This window comes from Elephantulus edwardii, unplaced genomic scaffold (assembly GCF_000299155.1).
Source record: "Elephantulus edwardii isolate Elephantulus edwardi_28Jun2011 unplaced genomic scaffold, EleEdw1.0 scaffold00058, whole genome shotgun sequence".
Taxonomy (NCBI): domain Eukaryota; kingdom Metazoa; phylum Chordata; class Mammalia; order Macroscelidea; family Macroscelididae; genus Elephantulus; species Elephantulus edwardii.
The window spans coordinates 4305439-4322598 of NW_006399808.1; the positions used below are offsets into that span (position 1 = coordinate 4305439).

The following is a 17160-nucleotide window of genomic DNA, read 5'->3' on the forward strand; positions in this document are numbered from 1 at the left end:
AGGAGACCGCCCGTCTTTGTCCTACAGAGCAGCTGGCGGATTTGAACCTCATGCCTTTAAATTGGCAGTACAGCTCATACTACCTCCTTGATGCCTAATGTCTGCTTCTTTTAAATCTCAGAGGTTATTGGTTTAAGACACACTGTACACTGGAAATATAATAAAGAAAATCCTGTTCCCACATAGATAGGAGAGGGGTACAATACATATTTTTGGAGGATATAACAATGCTAGATTGTTGATGATTCTTCCTCCAATCCTGATGCCACATTTCTCCTCATAGAGCCCAGCCTCTCAGATAATCTGTTCTGCATATAGACTGAAAAGGTATGGATGTAGGACACATTCTGGTGTACACCCTTCCCAATTTTGAACCATGCAGTGTTTCCTTGCCCTATTTTGATAATTGCCTCCTGGTCCAGATATAGGTTTTCTATAAGCATAATCAAGTGTTCTGGGATTCTAAGAGTTAGCCATAGTTTGTTGTTGTCCCCACAATCAAATGCCTTTGCATAGTCAATGAAATAGAGATATACATTCCTCTTGTGCTCCCTCTTTTCAGCCAACATCCATCTAACATTAGCTATAATATCCCTTTCTACCTATAATATCCTGAAGCACTTGCTGCAGAAGGTCAAGGATTAAATATGGATTGAAACTCTATCAAAAAAACAAAGATTCTCACCTCTGGGCCAATTGGCAGCATCATGATAGATGGTGAAGAGATTGAGATTGTTCACAGCTTCAGTTTGCTTGGCTCCACAGTTAACACTCTTGACACCAGCAGCCAGGAAATTAAAAGACAATTGCATTGGGAAAGTCTGCTGTCAGAGACCTCTCCAAAGTGTTAAAGAACAACAGTGTCAGTCTGGAGACTAAGGTACACTTGATCCAGGCCATGGTCTTTGCAATTACTTGCTATGCATCAGCGAGCTGGACAGTGAATAGGGATGATAGAAAAACTGATGCCTTTGAGCTGTAGTGCTGAAGAGTAGAGTATACCATGGACTGCTAAGAGAACAGATTTGTTCTACAGGAGGTGAAACGAGGCTCCTCCTTGGGGACATTGATTCTGAAGCTTCAGCTAACCTACTTTGGACATGTTGCAAGGAGGGTCCATTCCTTGGAGAGGGACATCATTCTTGGAAGGGTGGAGGAACAGAACAAGAGAGGAAAACACTTGGTGAGATGGATTGATTCAGTGACTGGGGTACCAGGGTTGGAGACAGTGAGATTGGCACAGGATAGAGCAGGAATTAGGGCTGTTGTACATAGGGTCGCTATGAGCTGCAAATGACTCTACAGCACATAACAACAACAATACTAGAAGAGGCTTATAGTTTATTCATATGTTCAACAAATTTGCCCTGAATTTTAAACCTCTAAGTAGTGTGTGGTCTATGGGGACTATACCTGCGGGGTATAATCAAGAAAGTCACACATGAAGAAATTAGAGGAAATAGTTTACAATTTGTAGTGGTCATTTATTGCATCTCCATGAGAGAGACTGTGTCAAGAGGAACTCTCTGTTTGCCATACAAGCCTCAGAAAACCAAGAGAAATTCTCAAAGGACGCAACCTCGAGTTGCTATAATCAAGGATGCTTTAGGCAGAATATTAAATGATCCAGGAAGTATTAAATTGGCAGACACAGAAGAATTTCATGAAACAACATATGAGCAAGAGCGTATGCTGATGAAAGAGAAGTTCAAGCCGCTTTGAAGGAAATAGCAAAAAATAAGGCCCCAGGAATAGATGGTATACCATTTGAGATATTTCAGCTAACAGATGCTGCCCTGGACATGCTCACCAAGTTGTGCCAAGAAATCTGGAGAACAACCACCTGGCCAACTGATTGAAAGAGATCTATATTTGTTCCCATCCCAAAGAAAGGTGACCCAACAGAATGTGGAAACTATAGAACAAACTCATTGATTTCACATGCAAGCAAAATTCTACTGAAGATTATCCAAAAACGACTGGAACAACACATCAGCAGAGAACTGCCAGAAGTCCAGGCTGGGTTTAGAAGGGGTCATGGTACTAGGGATATTGTAGCTAATGTTAGATGGATCTTAGCTGAAAGCAGGGAATACCAGAGGAATGTCTATCTGTGTTTCATTGACTATGCAAAGGCGTTTGACTGTGTGGATCATAACAAACTATGGCTGACTCTGAGAAGAATGGGAATCCCAGGATACTTGATCATGCTAATGAGAAACCTATACTTGAACCAAGAGGCAGTCGTCAGAACAGAGCAAGGAAACACTGCATGGTTCAAATTTGGGAAGGGCGTAAGCCAGGGATGTGTCCTCTCTCCATACCTTTTCAACATGTATGCAGAACAGATTATCCAGGAGGCTGGGCTCTATGAGGAGAAATGTGGGGTCAGGATTGGTGGAAGGTCTATCAACAATCTGCGATATGCAGATGATACAACCCTGCTTGTTGAAACTGAGGAGGACCTGAAGCGCTTGCTACAGAGGGTCAAGAACTGCAGCCTCCAATATCGATTGAGGCTCAATGTCAAGAAGACAAAGATTCTCACCACTGGGCCAATTGGCAGCATCAGGATGGATGGTGAAGAGATTGAGATTGTTCACAGCTTCAATTTGCTCGGCTCCACAGTCAACACTCTCAGCACCAGCAGCTAGGAAATTAGAAGACATATTGCCATGGGAAAGTCTGCTGATAGGGACCTCTCCAAAGTACTGAAGAGCAATGTGTCTCTCTGGCGACTAAAGTGCATCTGATACAGGCCATGGTCTTTGCAATCACTTGTTATGCATCAGAGAGTTGGACAGTGACTAAGGAGGATAGAAGGAGAATTGATGCCTCTGAGCTGTGGTGCTGGAGAAGAGTATTGAGAATACCAAGGACTGCTGGGAAAACAAACAGTTCATCCTGGAAAGGGTCAAACCAGGCTGCTCCTTGGAGGCAAGGCTGCTATGGCTCCGTCTAACATACTTTGGACATGTTGCAAGGAGGGACAGAGAGGTCCTTGGAGAGGGACATCATGCTTGATAGGGTGGAGGGACAGCGCAGAAGGGGAAGGCCCCCTATAAGGTGGATTGATTCAGTGACTGGGGTAATTGGAATGGGTGTGTTGGAGACAGTGCGATTGGCACAGCACAGAGCAGAGTTCAGGGATGTTGTACATAGGGTTGCTATGAGTCGCAAGTGACTTGATGGCACATAACAACAACAACAACAAGAAAAAGATAATAAACCCACTGCCATTGAGTTGTGTCCAACACCAGCTACCCACTGCCAGATTTCTGAGACCAAAGATCTTAATGAGAAGAAGCCGCTCATCTTTCTCCTGAAAAGTGCCTTATGGATTCAAACTGCCAACCTTTTGGGTGGCGGCACAACAGTCTGTGCACTGTACCACCAGAGCTCCTTAAGGGAAAGGTAAAATAAGTCTGTTTCCTACCAAACTAGAAAAACCAATCTAGCTGCGGTTGAGTCACTTCAGACCCGTGGCAGCCAGCCCTCGAGTGTCAGAGAAGCACCATGCTCCCAGGACTTCGGACGGCTGCTTTTCCAGAGGCGGGACATCAGCCTTTCTGAACGCCACCGTCCAAGCTCTCGGTCAGATGCTAAGCACTGAAGTGCTTAAAACACTAGAGATGCCTTTTCTCTTAACTATATGTTGTATAGATTTTGTTGACATTCTAGAAAAAGTTCTCTCCCCAGCAGAATTTGAACTACAAGAGCGCATCATCCTTGTGTTCTCTGTCTTGCCCCCCACCCTGTGCAGGAAGTGGTGCTAGGCATATAGTAAGAGTTCAGTAAATGCACAGGGAATGATGAAGGTACATACAGACTAGGTTTTATGTTCAAGCTTATACCCTGTGTTCCTTTACATGTAACCACACTTCCATCAGCACCTTCCAGATTCCTTATACCTTAAGTGACCTTTAGCTCTTCTGCCCACCTGACTATACTTTTATTTTAAAAACCTTTTTCTTACTGGAAATTGAGGATTTGTTTGGGGCCATCTTTTCTACTATCCTAATTTGACACTAAAATCTTACAATAGTGATCTTCCCCCCCCCCCCCAATATCCATTTCACAAGCCTTTTCAGGTTGCTGTAAGATTTTTATCTTTTTCTCTAGGGATAGATGAGTTGCTTGAATGTGAAGTCCCTTCATCTTGCAAATGTAATAGCTTATCATAATAGGCCCTCTGCGTAATAAGTACTTCAGAAAATAATTTAGACTTCACTGGATTCCCCCTCTTTTTTTTTTTTTCCATTTCGAATGATAGGTCTGTAAACTTATCAGGAATTTAGCTTTCTGATTGAAATTGAATTTACGTCTGTTGCTAACCCTTTTTTGGCATTTGGGTTTTTTGCCCCCTTCAAGACAGAAACAGAAAGGATGAGAGGGAGAAAGGAGGAAAGAGCATTAAGTAGAGAGAAAGGAGATTAGATATACACTCATGTACACAGCTTCATTTATTATAAGAACTTACTTGTAATGATCTTAGAGGAATTCTTTCTACAAAGTAAGTGTGTAGGACCTTGTGCTTTATGGAGAGTGTCCTGGTAACTTCTGATAAAGCAAACATTCTCATCTCTGGTACTTATAATATTTTCATATATTTTTCCTTGGTAGGGGGTTTAGAAGAAATGGAAACCCTTTGCCAAGAATTTGCTTCATTGGAACAGATCATTTGCAATAGAAATGTGTTTACAAAGATAAGTGCCATTTTAAAAGTAATGTGCTGTACTCCTGGCAAGGAGTCCTAGAGATGACTCAAAGCTTTTTTGAAACACTGCCATGTAATTAAGAAAACCAACTTAAGGATCTAACATTTAGCATTATTCTTTACAGTTTTTACTCTTGGACTGGAAAACAGTTGCAAAAATAGCTTCATTTAATTACAAAGGGGAACATAACACACATATATGGAAGTAGGTACATATATATTTCCTTCATTTAAAAATTATTATTTGTGGGAATAGTCCACCATGTGTGACCAAGAAAATTAAATTAGTCGCATCCTTCATCTCCATTCATCAGCAAGTGTGGATTGAGAAAGTGCCTTATGCCCAACATTGAGGGAATAAGAGGAACAAAGTGTTCAGGGCAAGACTTTAAAGCTTTGGTAGTTTAGTTTCATAGACAATATATTTATGTGAAAAGCTATCATTGTTAATTGCTGTTGAATCAATCATGGCAATTCCAAGTACAACAGAATGAGATGTTGCCCAGTTCTGCATCATTTTCACAGCTACTGGCAAGTTCAAGTCTATTGGTGTAGCCACAGTGGGTTTTGATTGCCATCCCACCTGAGGTGAGCCCTAGTAGCATGGTGGTTAAACTATGAGGCTGGTAACTGCAAGGTCAGGAATTCAAACCCATTAAGTAGTCCTTAGGGAGTGAGTACCAGTGGCCGGGTAGTAAGGAGTTTCACTGCCAATGCAAAGGCAGGCATGTCGAATCCACCAGCTTCATGAGGGATAGGTGGACAATTGGCTCCTGTGTGAGTTACAACTTCTGGAAACCTGATGGAAGGTCAGCTGGGTGGTCAGTTCTGAATCGACAGCACATAACAACACAAAAGCCTCTGTTGGGAGAAAAGTGTGGTTCTCTGTTTCCATAAAGATTTACAGCTTTGGAAACGATACTGGGCATTTCTGTTCTCTCCCATAGAGTCTCCATGGGTTGGAATCAATATAACAATAACATGGTTGGATGTTTGGTACAAGCTTGAGGACCAATTTTCCAGCACTATATCAGGGCATGTTCTGATATGGTGCTGGAAAACAAATAAAAATTCTCTTATGAGTGATATGATATTTTTTGGCAGATTTCAGAAATAGACTGTCCTGCATTTCTTCCCCAATTTTAGTCTGGAAGCTCTGCTGAAACCTGACCACCATGAATAACCCTGAAGATGTTTGAACACTGCTGGGATAGTTTCCAGCACCAGTGCAACATGCAAGGACCATGGTGTGATCAACTAGCAGATAGGTGGTAGACACACAAAAGTTGCCACGTAGCAACAAGTGTGTAATTAAGCATCTTCAAAACATGAATGAGGAAACAGACCTTTAAATATCAAGCAAGAGGAAGTGGAAAAATATATATGCCAAATTCATTCATTCATCTCTAATACTGTGATCCTGTTATAAGTAGGGACCAATTCTCTGAGGAAAGAGATCATGCTTGGCAAAGTAGAGTCAGTGAAAAAGAGCGAGACCTTCAACAGAATGGATTCTGGACACAATGTCTGCAGCAGTGGGCTTCAGAGCAGCAGAGATGGTGGCGAAGGTGTGGGGTCAGGCAGGATTTTATTCTAATGGTCACGGAATTGCTATGCGTTGGAGCCAACTTTAAGGCACAACAAGCAACAATTTCTGCAGCACCAGATTGCCAGCAGGCCCTTCTTCTGCAGTGCAGCTGGGTAGTTTATAAAGCCTCCAGTTTTTAGATTGGTGGTTTTGTACAAGCCACTTTGCACCATTTGAGGATCTGCACATGACCTTATATTTGGTAAACAAACAAGTAAACACATCTACAAAAGGCAAATAAGCAAAACTCATATATTTGGAATTAGGCAGTCTCTTAACTGGTTCATATTTCCTGCCTTTGCCTGTTTCTTGTCAAGGACTGAGGCTGGATTGAGCTGTCCACTCATTCTTGTGCTTCACGGCCAAAGCCTGCAACTGAACCCAGAGGCGCCAAGGAGCAGGGAGAGAGATCTTGCTCTTATTCAAGGGGCCCCCAAGAGTCTCAGACACAGGCTGCCAAAGCACTGTGCAGGATATGGAAGTCCAGGCGGCAGCCAAGGGCCTAGGGAATGCCAGGTGCTGGCTGAGTCTTGATCTCCACACCTTATCTCTGTCTGTCTTTGTGTGTGCATGTGAGGAGCTAGGAGACCTCTTCATCTTTCAGCTCTCTAATTGCTTTGGCCTTGGAACCCACCCAGAGCTGACCATGCAGGAGGTTTCTGAGGCTGTAATGTGCTTGGGGAGAGATTACCATTTACGAGCACAAGGAGTAGGTCCCCTGGCCTGGCGTATCCCAGGCCACCTACCTTTGCATTTCAGTTTCCCCAGCCTTGTCCTGCTCAAGTTCCACCCAGTCATTCCTCAAGTGACTGTAGTTTTCAGATACAACTTGTCAGTGGTCCTCAACCCTGGCTATACCTTGGTATTACCTGAAGATTACCTTAATTTGTCTCACAAATTACAAAAATACCAATACCCTAGTCTTACCTCCTCAGGATGCTGATACCATTTAGTTTGGGACCTAGATTTATCAAATTTGTAAATTCTTACTGGAGGAGAACTGATGCAGTCAGTTGACCTTTCCCCACCATACATCAGAATTCTAGGGGACAGGCAATTGAATGCTAATTGAATGGGAAATGTCTGAGTTGCCCAGCAAACTTTTGACTCGGATTATTTGGAAATGCTTGGGTAGATATTTTGTACATTATAATTTGAGACTGTCTACGTGAAATGATTATCTACTCTGAATGAATTTGTGAGTTATTCCTTGTCCTTTTAAGAGGGCCAAGAAACTGAATGATGCTGAAGTCAGAGGAAGTCATTAATAGCACCAATGGTGATATTTCAGGAGTTTAGAGGAGAACATTTGTGGAGAGAGCATCTTCTGAAATCATCTGAAGTCATGACACGAAGATGACCCCTTCCTCAAGCCACAGCTGGTCCTTTGGGGAGGGATGCTACTTCTATGCAGTGGGAGAGGAGCTTGGCCAGCCCCCGCAGGCTGCACCCTAGCTCCCAGGCTCCCACAAAATCAGTGTTTGGACCTTCTGCCTGAGATGTTTGCATTGCGTTTCTCTGCATTGACGCAGCATCTCCTGGGGATTGCTTTATGTTTCACTGTTACCGGCGCTGTGTTCAGTGAGTCATGTCGCTCTCCCAGGCAGCCGTGCTGAGCCAGAAGCCTGCCAGTGTGTGCGGTGCTGCGGTCCTGCTCACTCTGCACAGTCTAACATTTTCCATAGAAATAAATAGCAGCCATGAGCCCTTGACTCTCACTGCTCGCTGTTCTGTTACTTTAGATACAGAGAGCTCAGGACACAAGTCCAAACCCTGCGTGTGTTAACATTCAATGTGTATCGGAAGCAGGCATACTCTTTTCACGGATCAGGACTGATTTTGAGAGCCAGCTGTGTTTGATTGCTCCTCCAAGCCTGCAGATGTCACTTCCCATGTCCTTAAGGGTCTGATACAATGGACACCATTTATCTGAATCCTCAAGATCCCTTTCTTCCCTATCGGCATCCTGTGACTCAGTCTGAGTGAATCGGTGCTCTTCGTCTCCGACAATTTATTATGTTTGTTGTGCACCATCCAATCAGAGTTCACCCATAGCTGACCCTCCAGTGGGTTTTCAGAGGTAGTAAATCACTCAGAAGGCAATTGCTCATCTTTCTCCCATGGAAGAGCTGGTGGATTCAAACTGCATATCTTTGCACTGTCAGCACAATTCCTTACCACCCAGCCACCAAGCTCTCTGATCATGCTAAGAAGGGTGGAGGGACAGCACAGGAGAGGAGGACTCTAGATGGGATGAGTTAATACAGTAAGTGAGGCAATGGGAGTAGGAGTGTTGGAGTCAGGGAGACTGGCTCAGGACAGGGCAGCATTCAGATCTACTGCACAAAGGGTCACTGTGAGTTGCAGGCTCCTCAATAGCACAGAACAATAACATGTGAATTAAATGATTTGGCATATACTGAAGGGATTGGTCAGTTTGTGGTCCTCGGAAGACTGTCCTTACAAGGAGAAGGCTTATAGAGGTTTAGGGAGACTTCACTACCAACAAGCAGAGTCCAGAGTGTGCCCTTTGAACCAATGGCCTGGGTCCCTGCGCTGAGAAATTCCTAGACCCAGAAGAAGAAGCTGTGATGCTGATTAGCTAGAGGTGCATGATGGTGGGCCTCAGTCACAGGGTGGCAACTGGACGGGACACTCCTTGTGCCATTCTGGGCAGCCCAGCATCTCCTCCACCACAGATGTGCTGTACGTCTCATGGCCTAGCTGGGTCAATGTGTGCATTGCTGATGCTACCTGCACCCGAGCTCTTTCCTGCAGCCCACTGGTCACGTCTTATTCCACCCAAAGCCTGGAAAACTCAACCACAAAGGTCACAGGAAGATTAGCAGCTTCTCTCAGAGATCTCCTATGTCCTTCACCGCCCCCCACCCCCATACACACTGTGTGTGTGTGTGTGTGTGTGTGTGTGTGTGTGTGTGTGTGTGTAAGGGACATAGAGCTTTTAGGCAGCATCTGTTTACCTGTTTGTCAGATGTTGTAGAGAGACCATTTAGGGAGAGAAGTAGAAGTCCTCTTATCAATACAGGCTACAGGCCCCTGGGAATCCAAAGGGAGATGAGAAGCCAGTGTTCGAGGAACGCCAAACTTCTTGGACCCGTGAAATGAAACAAATCCCTGGAACTATTGCCCTCAGAGAACTTTTAAGCCTCAAGTAAGAAATATTCTCTGAAATCTTCTTAAACCCACTCAATAGCTTGGTTTAACTAGTAAAAAAATGTCTGTCTTCAGAATTGCCCTGTTTTCCATAATCTCTCCATGGGATCAAATTGGCAATAGTACCTTGAAAGATTAGATAGAAACCTTAGTGAGTTGTGAATTCATGTTAATGGTGGAGGAACAACTCAAAAAAGGAAGGTGAGAATGGTGGTGTTTGTAATCAATGCCAGTAAATGTACATCAGGCTAGGAAGAAGACTCATCAACACCCTGCGTTATGCAGATGACACAATTTTGCTTGTTAAAAGTGAAGAAGACTTGAAAACATGCTTCAGAAGATCAAAGACTACAGCTTTCAATATGAATTATATCTCAACATCAAGGAAATAAAAATCTTCACCACTGGACCAACAGGCGGCATCATAACTGGTGGAGTAAAGATTGAAGCTTTCAATGACTTCATTTTACTTGGATCTACTATCAACATTCATAGTACCAGTGGTCTAGAAAGAAAATGATGTGTTCTATTGAGAAAATCTGCTATTAAGGACCTTGTCAAAGTGTTAAAGAGCAATGATATGCATTTAAAGACTAAGTTGTGCCCAGTCCAAGTCCCAGTCTTTTAATTTATTTTCTATGCATCTGAGAGTTGTCCATTGACTAGAGATGGCAGAAGAATAGATGCCTTCGAGTTGTGGTGTTGGTAGAGAGTACTGAACATCCTGTGGACTGACAAAAGAACAAACAAATCCATCTTGGGGGAAATGCAACCAGAATACTTTCTTAGAAACAGTGATGGTGAGACTTGGTTTTATATACTTTGGATATATTGTCAGGAGGGACCAGTATTTGGAAAAAATACCATGCCAGGAAAGGTGTAAGATCATTGAAAGAGAGGAAGACCCTCAACAAGATAGATTGATGTAGTAACTTTGGGAATGGGCTCAAGAATGTCAGAGGTGAGAAGTCATAAGGCTGGTGCATGATAGTATAGGATTCAGATCTGTCGTTCATATGGTAACTGTGAGTAGTAATTGGCTTGATAGCACCTAACGACAACATCCACAGATGGTGCATGTAGAAATCATTGAATTAACATATTTTTTTGCTGTGTATATTCTCAACAATGCAATTTGTAAATTAATTTATAACCTTTGTATGGAGTAAATTCCATTTAAAAAGAAGTTAAAAAAATAATAAATACCATAAAAATCTTCATTACTCATGAAAAACTCATTCATTGTCATCATTGGTGTTATGTTGTTATATGCCATCAAGTCACCTATAACTCAGGAACCTATGAACAATAGCTTTGAACCCTGTCCTATCTTGAGCCAATCTCACTGTCTCTCACACACCTGTCCCCCTTACCACAGTCATTGTGTCAATCCATCTCACCCAGGGCCTTCCTTTCCTGCACTGATCCTCCAGCCTTCCAAGACTGATGTCCTTCTCTAAGGAGCTACCTGATACCATCCTCTCCAGGACAGCCCTGTTTGTTCTTTTGGCAATCCCTGGTACGTTCAGTACCCTTCTCCAGCACCACAACTCAAGACATCGATTCTTCTTCTATCATCCTTAGTCATTGTCCAGCTCTCAGATGCACAGAAAGTAGTTGAGAAGACCATGACCTGGATTGTAGTGGAGTTGGAACCAACTATTCATCACTGATCCTACAGGGTTGCAGAGGCCATAAATCACACAGGAGGAGATTGCCTATCTTTTCCCCACAAAGCACCTTGATTTGGCAGCCAGATCCCTACCAACTAGGCCACCAGAGCTCCTATCATGAAAGTTTCAGCCAATTTGTTATATTTACAGAAACATCTTGTAAGATAATTTTGTCCAATTTGCAGGGACTATTTTCTGGGGACATAATACCATAGTGAATTGCACACTTAACCAAAGGCTGAGCATCACTTGTGTTTAGAATCCATCTCAGACCATAGAGAAAGATGGACAGTCTCCTTCTGTTTTGATTTACAGCCTGTGAATCTGATGGAGGGTCACCTATTAATCAGAAACAATTCAAGGGCAGTGAGTAAGAAGAGTAAGTGTGAGTCTTCCAAATAACATGTGCACCAATACAGCTAGCGTAACATGCTTTTACAAAAATGTTCAAAGGAAACAAAACAAGAAAAAAAATATATTCAGAGTAGATTTTTTCACTTCCATGATAGCTTAAGGCAGTTCCCTAGATGTGTTCCCTGAGCCAGCAACATCAGCATCATCTGGAACTTGTTAGAAATTCAGATGGGTGGATTTCTCGGCCAAGACTTCCTGAATCAGAAACACCAAGATGGGCTTCGGCAGGATGGTTCCTGGCAGAACACCTGCCAGGTGTTTCTGGTTCATGCTCAGGTTTGAAAATCACTATGCAAGAGCCGCTGTCATGAAAGGATTTTAGGGATGGAATCTCACCTTGGTATGCTTCATCCTACGTTACAAATGAAAATAAAAACTGCACGTCGAGTTCAAGAAAGCATTCGCAATCGCGTTCGCCTCTGTATTTCCTGCCAGCTAACTAAGAACTTATAGTTGACAGAAACATTGTGTAATGAATGAATTAGTAACTATTGAGTAGGGTGGGGAGTTCACAGGAATTAATTGTTATGCATAAAGACTTTTTAATGGAGTGGGCTGGAGGGAATTCAGTGATAAGACTGAAGCTGTGCTCAAATGCATGACCAGACTATAATGATGTTATTGCTATGTTTCTTCAAGTCGACAGCAACTCAATGAACAAGTCTGATCTCTGCCCTATTGTGTGCCACCCTCACATCTCAGATATACTTGAGCCTGTTATGACAATCACAGTATGAATCTATCCTGTTAAATGTCTTCTTCCTTTCTTCTGTATACCTTAGAACTTTACAAGCATAATGTCCTTTTCCAAAGACCACCCCCCACTAACACCATGCCCAATCCTCACCTCCACGGGACACCCTGGGTGTACTTTCTACAGGACATATTTGTCTGCTTTTTTGAAAGTCCATAGGATATTCAGTACTCTTCTTCAACATTACAACCTAAAATCATTGACTCATCTCTGTCATCCATCTTTAATCATTGTCCAACTTTCAAATGCACATGAAGCAGTTGAAAATACCATGGTTTGACATCAGGTACACCTCAACTCTTTGGAGAGGTAGATTTCTTGACTGCTAGTACCAAGGATGTTAATTGTGGATCCAAGTAAGATGAAATAATTGACAATTTCAGTATTTTCTCCATCTATCATTATGTTACCTGTTGGCCCAGTGCTGAAAATTTCTGTTATCCTGATGTTGGGATGTCATCCGTATTGAAGGCTGTAACTTCTGCAGCAAGCATTTTAAGTCCTCCTCACTTCCAGCAAGTAAGATTGTGTTGATAACACAAGTTGTTGATGAGTCTTCCTCTGATCCTGATCCACATTCTGCTTCATATAGTCCAGTTTCTTGAAATATTTGTTCAGCATACAGATGGAACTGTTACCGAGAAAGGATACAGCCTGGAGGCAAGCCTTTCTTGATTTTAAACCATGAAGTCTTACCTTGTTCTGTTTGGATAACAGCTGCTTAGTCTATGTATAGGTTTCACATGAACACAATTTAGTGTTCTAGGATTCTCTTCCTTCTCAATATTAGCTTTCATTTCTTATGATCCACACAGAATGCCTTTACATAGTCAGGGAAACACAGACAGACACCCTTCTGATACTCTCTGCTTTCAGCCCAGATCCATCTTATATCAACTATGATTTCTCTGGTGCCATGGTCTCTTCTAAATCCAGCTTGAATCTCCTGCCTTTCTTCATTTGTATATTGTTCTAGATGCATTTTTAAATAATCTTAAGCATAATTTTACTTACAAGTGATATTAATTATATTGTTCAATAATATCCATGTCATAGTACTAGGGATATTATAGCTAATGTTAGACAGATCTTGGCAGAAAACAGAGAGTAGCAGAGGAGTGTCTATCTGTGCTTCATTGACTATGCAAAGGCTTTTAACTGTGTGGATCACAAAAAGCTGTGGCTGACTCTGAGAAGAATGGGAATCCCAGAACATTTGATTGTGCTTATACGAAACCTATACTTAGACCAAGAGGCAGTCGTCAGAACAGAGCAAGAAATCACTGCGTGGTTCAAAATTGGGAAGGGCATACACCAGGGATATATCCTGTCTTTATGCCTTTTCAACCTGTATGCAGAACAGATTATCCGGGATGCTGGGCTGTATGAGGAGGAATGTGGCATCAGGATTGGTGGAAGATTATCAACAACCTGCATTATGCAGATGACACAACCCTGCTTGCTGAAACTGAGAAGGACCTGAAGTGCTTGCTGCAGAAGGTCAAGGACTGCAGCCTTCAATATGGATTGAAGCTCAACAGCAAGAAAACAAAGATTCTCACCACGGGGCCAATTGGCAGCATCAGTATGGATGGTGAAGGGATTGAAATAGTTAATAGTTTTCATTTGCTTGGCTCCACAGTCAACACTCTTGGTAACAGCAGCCAGGAAATCAAGAGAAAAATTGCATCAGGTAAGTCAGCTGTCAGGGACCTCTCCAGAGCAATGACATCAGGCTGGGGAATAAGGTGCGCCGTCTTCACAATTACTTGCTATGCATCAGAGAGCTGGACAGTGACTAAGGATGATAGAAAGAGAATTGACGCCTTTGAGCTGTGGTGCTGGAGAAGAGTGTTGGATATATCATGGACTGCTAGGAGAACAGACAAGTTTGTCCTGGAGAGCGTGAAGGCAGAATGCTCCTTGGAGTCAAGGATTTTGAAGCTTTGTCTGACATACTTTGGCATGTTGCAAGGAAGGACAAGTCCTTGGAGAGGGACATCATGTTTGGGAGAGTGGAGGGACGGCGCAGGAGAGGAAGACCCTCGATGAGATGGATCGATTCAGTGATTGGGGTAGTGGGGAGTAGGAGTGTCAGAGACAATGAGGTTAGCACAGGTAGAGCAAGGTTTAGGGCTCTTGTACAAAGGGTCGCTATGAATCACAGGCGACTCAAAGGCACATAACAACAACAATATCCGTGTAAATCTTGGAAATGGGAACAAATATAGCTCTCCTCCAGTTAGGAGGTCAGGTAGCTATCTTCAGATTTCTTGCTACCACCTGGTTAGCATGTCTAGGGTTATATGTCTCTGTAAAAGTCTATTTATTGGAATATGTTGATTGGTATCACATCAACTCTTGGGGTCTTATTTTTTTACCAGTGCCTTCAGTGATGATTGTATGCCTTCCTTTATTATCATTGGTTCTTGATCATATTCTGCTTCTTGAAATGGTTCTGTGCCAGCGAAATATTTTAATACACAGTGACTGTGTATTCCCCTCCATCTCCTTTTTTTAAACTTTGTGCCCTCCATCTTCTTTTGATGCTTCCTGGATCATTCAAGATTTTTCCCAAAGCATCTCTCAGCAACTCAAGGCTTAAACTTGTTTTTTGTTCTTTCAGCTTGAGAGTTCTTGAAAACCATGCAAATTCTTCTCTTTTTTTAAAATGACTCCAGCTCTTAGCACATTTTTTCCATACTATTTTTCTTTAACTTCTTGAATTGCCCTTTGAAATCTTTACTTCATCTCTTTTCCTTCACTATTTTCCCTGAAAATAAAGAGCCAAGGTTGCACAACTGATAAGCTCTCAGGGGATGAGAGGTTGATGGTTCAAGCAAATCAGTCTCTGAGTGAAAGAAGGATGGGGCAGTCTACTTTTGTAAAGATTTGTTGTTGTTTGTGCCAGCGAGTCAGAACTGACTCATAACTGACTCTCTCAGGGCTTTTCAGAGGCTAAAAGCTACATGGGAGGAGATTGCCTCTCTTTTTCCTATGGAGCAGCTGCTGAAATGGAACCACTTGTCTTTGGGTTGGTAAATACAGCTCCTTCTCTGTAAAGATTTAGAGCCTTGGAAATCCTGTGGGACAGTTTTCTCATGTTGTACAGGATCACTAAGAATTGGAACTAACTCAATGACATTGAGTTTCATTTTAAGCCTTGAGATGGTAATTATTACCCCCTCAATACACATACATGTACCTTTGAAACAGGGGCAAGTCATTATTGGAGGCAAAGGGAATTTTAGGTTGTTTTTAACCAACCAACCAACCAACCAACCAACCAACCAACCAACCAACCAATCAACTGATGTTTCCAACCAATCACTTGAAATCAAGCTGATTCTAACTAATGGCAAACCCATGTTGTCAGAGTAGAAACATGCATCATAGGGATTTTATTTTGAGTTGACCCTCTGCAAGTTTGACTTGGAGATCCAGGTAGAGTCTCTGAGAGAAGAGTTATTGTGCCTCAAGGACCATGAGATATAGCAAGTAATAAATGTTAAAGATGATGTGGAGAGAGGAACTCTTCTACACTGTTGGTGGAATTGTAAAATGGTACAACCACTGTAGAAGGCTATTTAACTTTTCTTCAAAAACCTGAACATAGAAATTGACCTAAACATATGACCCAGCTATTTCACTGCTTGGAATATACTCTGAGAAAATCAGAACTGAGGCAAAAATGAAGACTTGTACACCAATGTTTATAGCAACATTATTCATCAATGCAAGAGCCTCGAAACAGCCTACATGTCCAACCACAATCAAATGGATTGAGAAATTGTGGTACATTCACTTGATGGAATACTATGCAGCACTCAGCAATTATTTTGAAAATCACTACCTAACTTGAGAGAGACTAGAGAGCATTATGCTAAGTGAACTAACTCAGTCTCATTAAGGACAAATACTATATAAGATCATTATAGTAGAAATAGAAAGATAACTAGTAAATGTGTATGAGGATCCAAGGGATAGAGAGAGTGGAAGCAAAGGAGTGGGGTTGGATGGAGGAAGTTAATTATGTTGTTGTTGTTGTTGTTATGTGCCGTCGAGTCGCCTGCGACTCATAGCGACCCTAGGGTTGCATAATTTGATGGATGGAGGGAGAAGTGGGTAAAGGAAATAGGAAAAATCCAGTGTGGAAAACAATGTATATGAACTTTGTAAGCAAACCAATATAAAATAAAAATTTTATTTTTTAAAAAAAAAAAGAACCATGAGGAGGAAGGCCGCTCCCTCAGAAGCCAGATTGGAGAGCACCTCAAGGTGGAAGTGGCCTGTGCACGCACTGAGGACCTGAACCACGTGCTGAATGAGACCAGATGCCATTATGAGGCCCTGGTGGAGACCATCTGCAGGGATGTGGATGAATGGTGCAACAAACAGTCTGAGGAGCTGAGCAAGCAGGTGAAGTCCAGCTCAAAGCAACTGCAAACCTGCCAGGCACAGATCATCGAGCTGCAATGCGTAGTCAATGCCCTGAAGTTCAAGCTACAAATGCCATACAACCTGAAAGACTCTGGAAAACACACTTAAAGTATGAAGCTACAGCTCCCAGCTTTCCTAGGTGCAGTGCAGCACATGGTCACCAATGTGGAGTCCCAGCTGGGTGAGATCCACTGTGACCTGGAGCATCAGAACCAGGAGTACCAGGTGCTGCTGGATGTCACGGCTTGGCTTGAGTGTGAGATCAGCCTGCATCTGGTCCTGCTGGACAGCGAGCCGTACAACCTTCCCTGCAGCCCCTGTGCCACCACCAATGCTTGTGGAAACTCCTTTGAGCCCTGTGGTAGCTCTCAGACACGTTGCTGTTAATTTAGAAGCTTGA

General features: G+C 42.6%; 1 protein-coding gene and 1 pseudogene across 23 annotated transcripts in view; both read left to right on the plus strand.

The window, feature by feature from the left end:
* Nucleotides 1–17147, plus strand: part of LOC102873228 — a 23865-nt pseudogene extending 6718 nt beyond the window's left edge.
* KCNMA1 (potassium large conductance calcium-activated channel, subfamily M, alpha member 1) overlaps nt 1–17160 on the plus strand; it is a 1059824-nt gene that overhangs the window by 480942 nt on the left and 561722 nt on the right. The gene's annotated exons all lie outside the window — the stretch shown is intronic.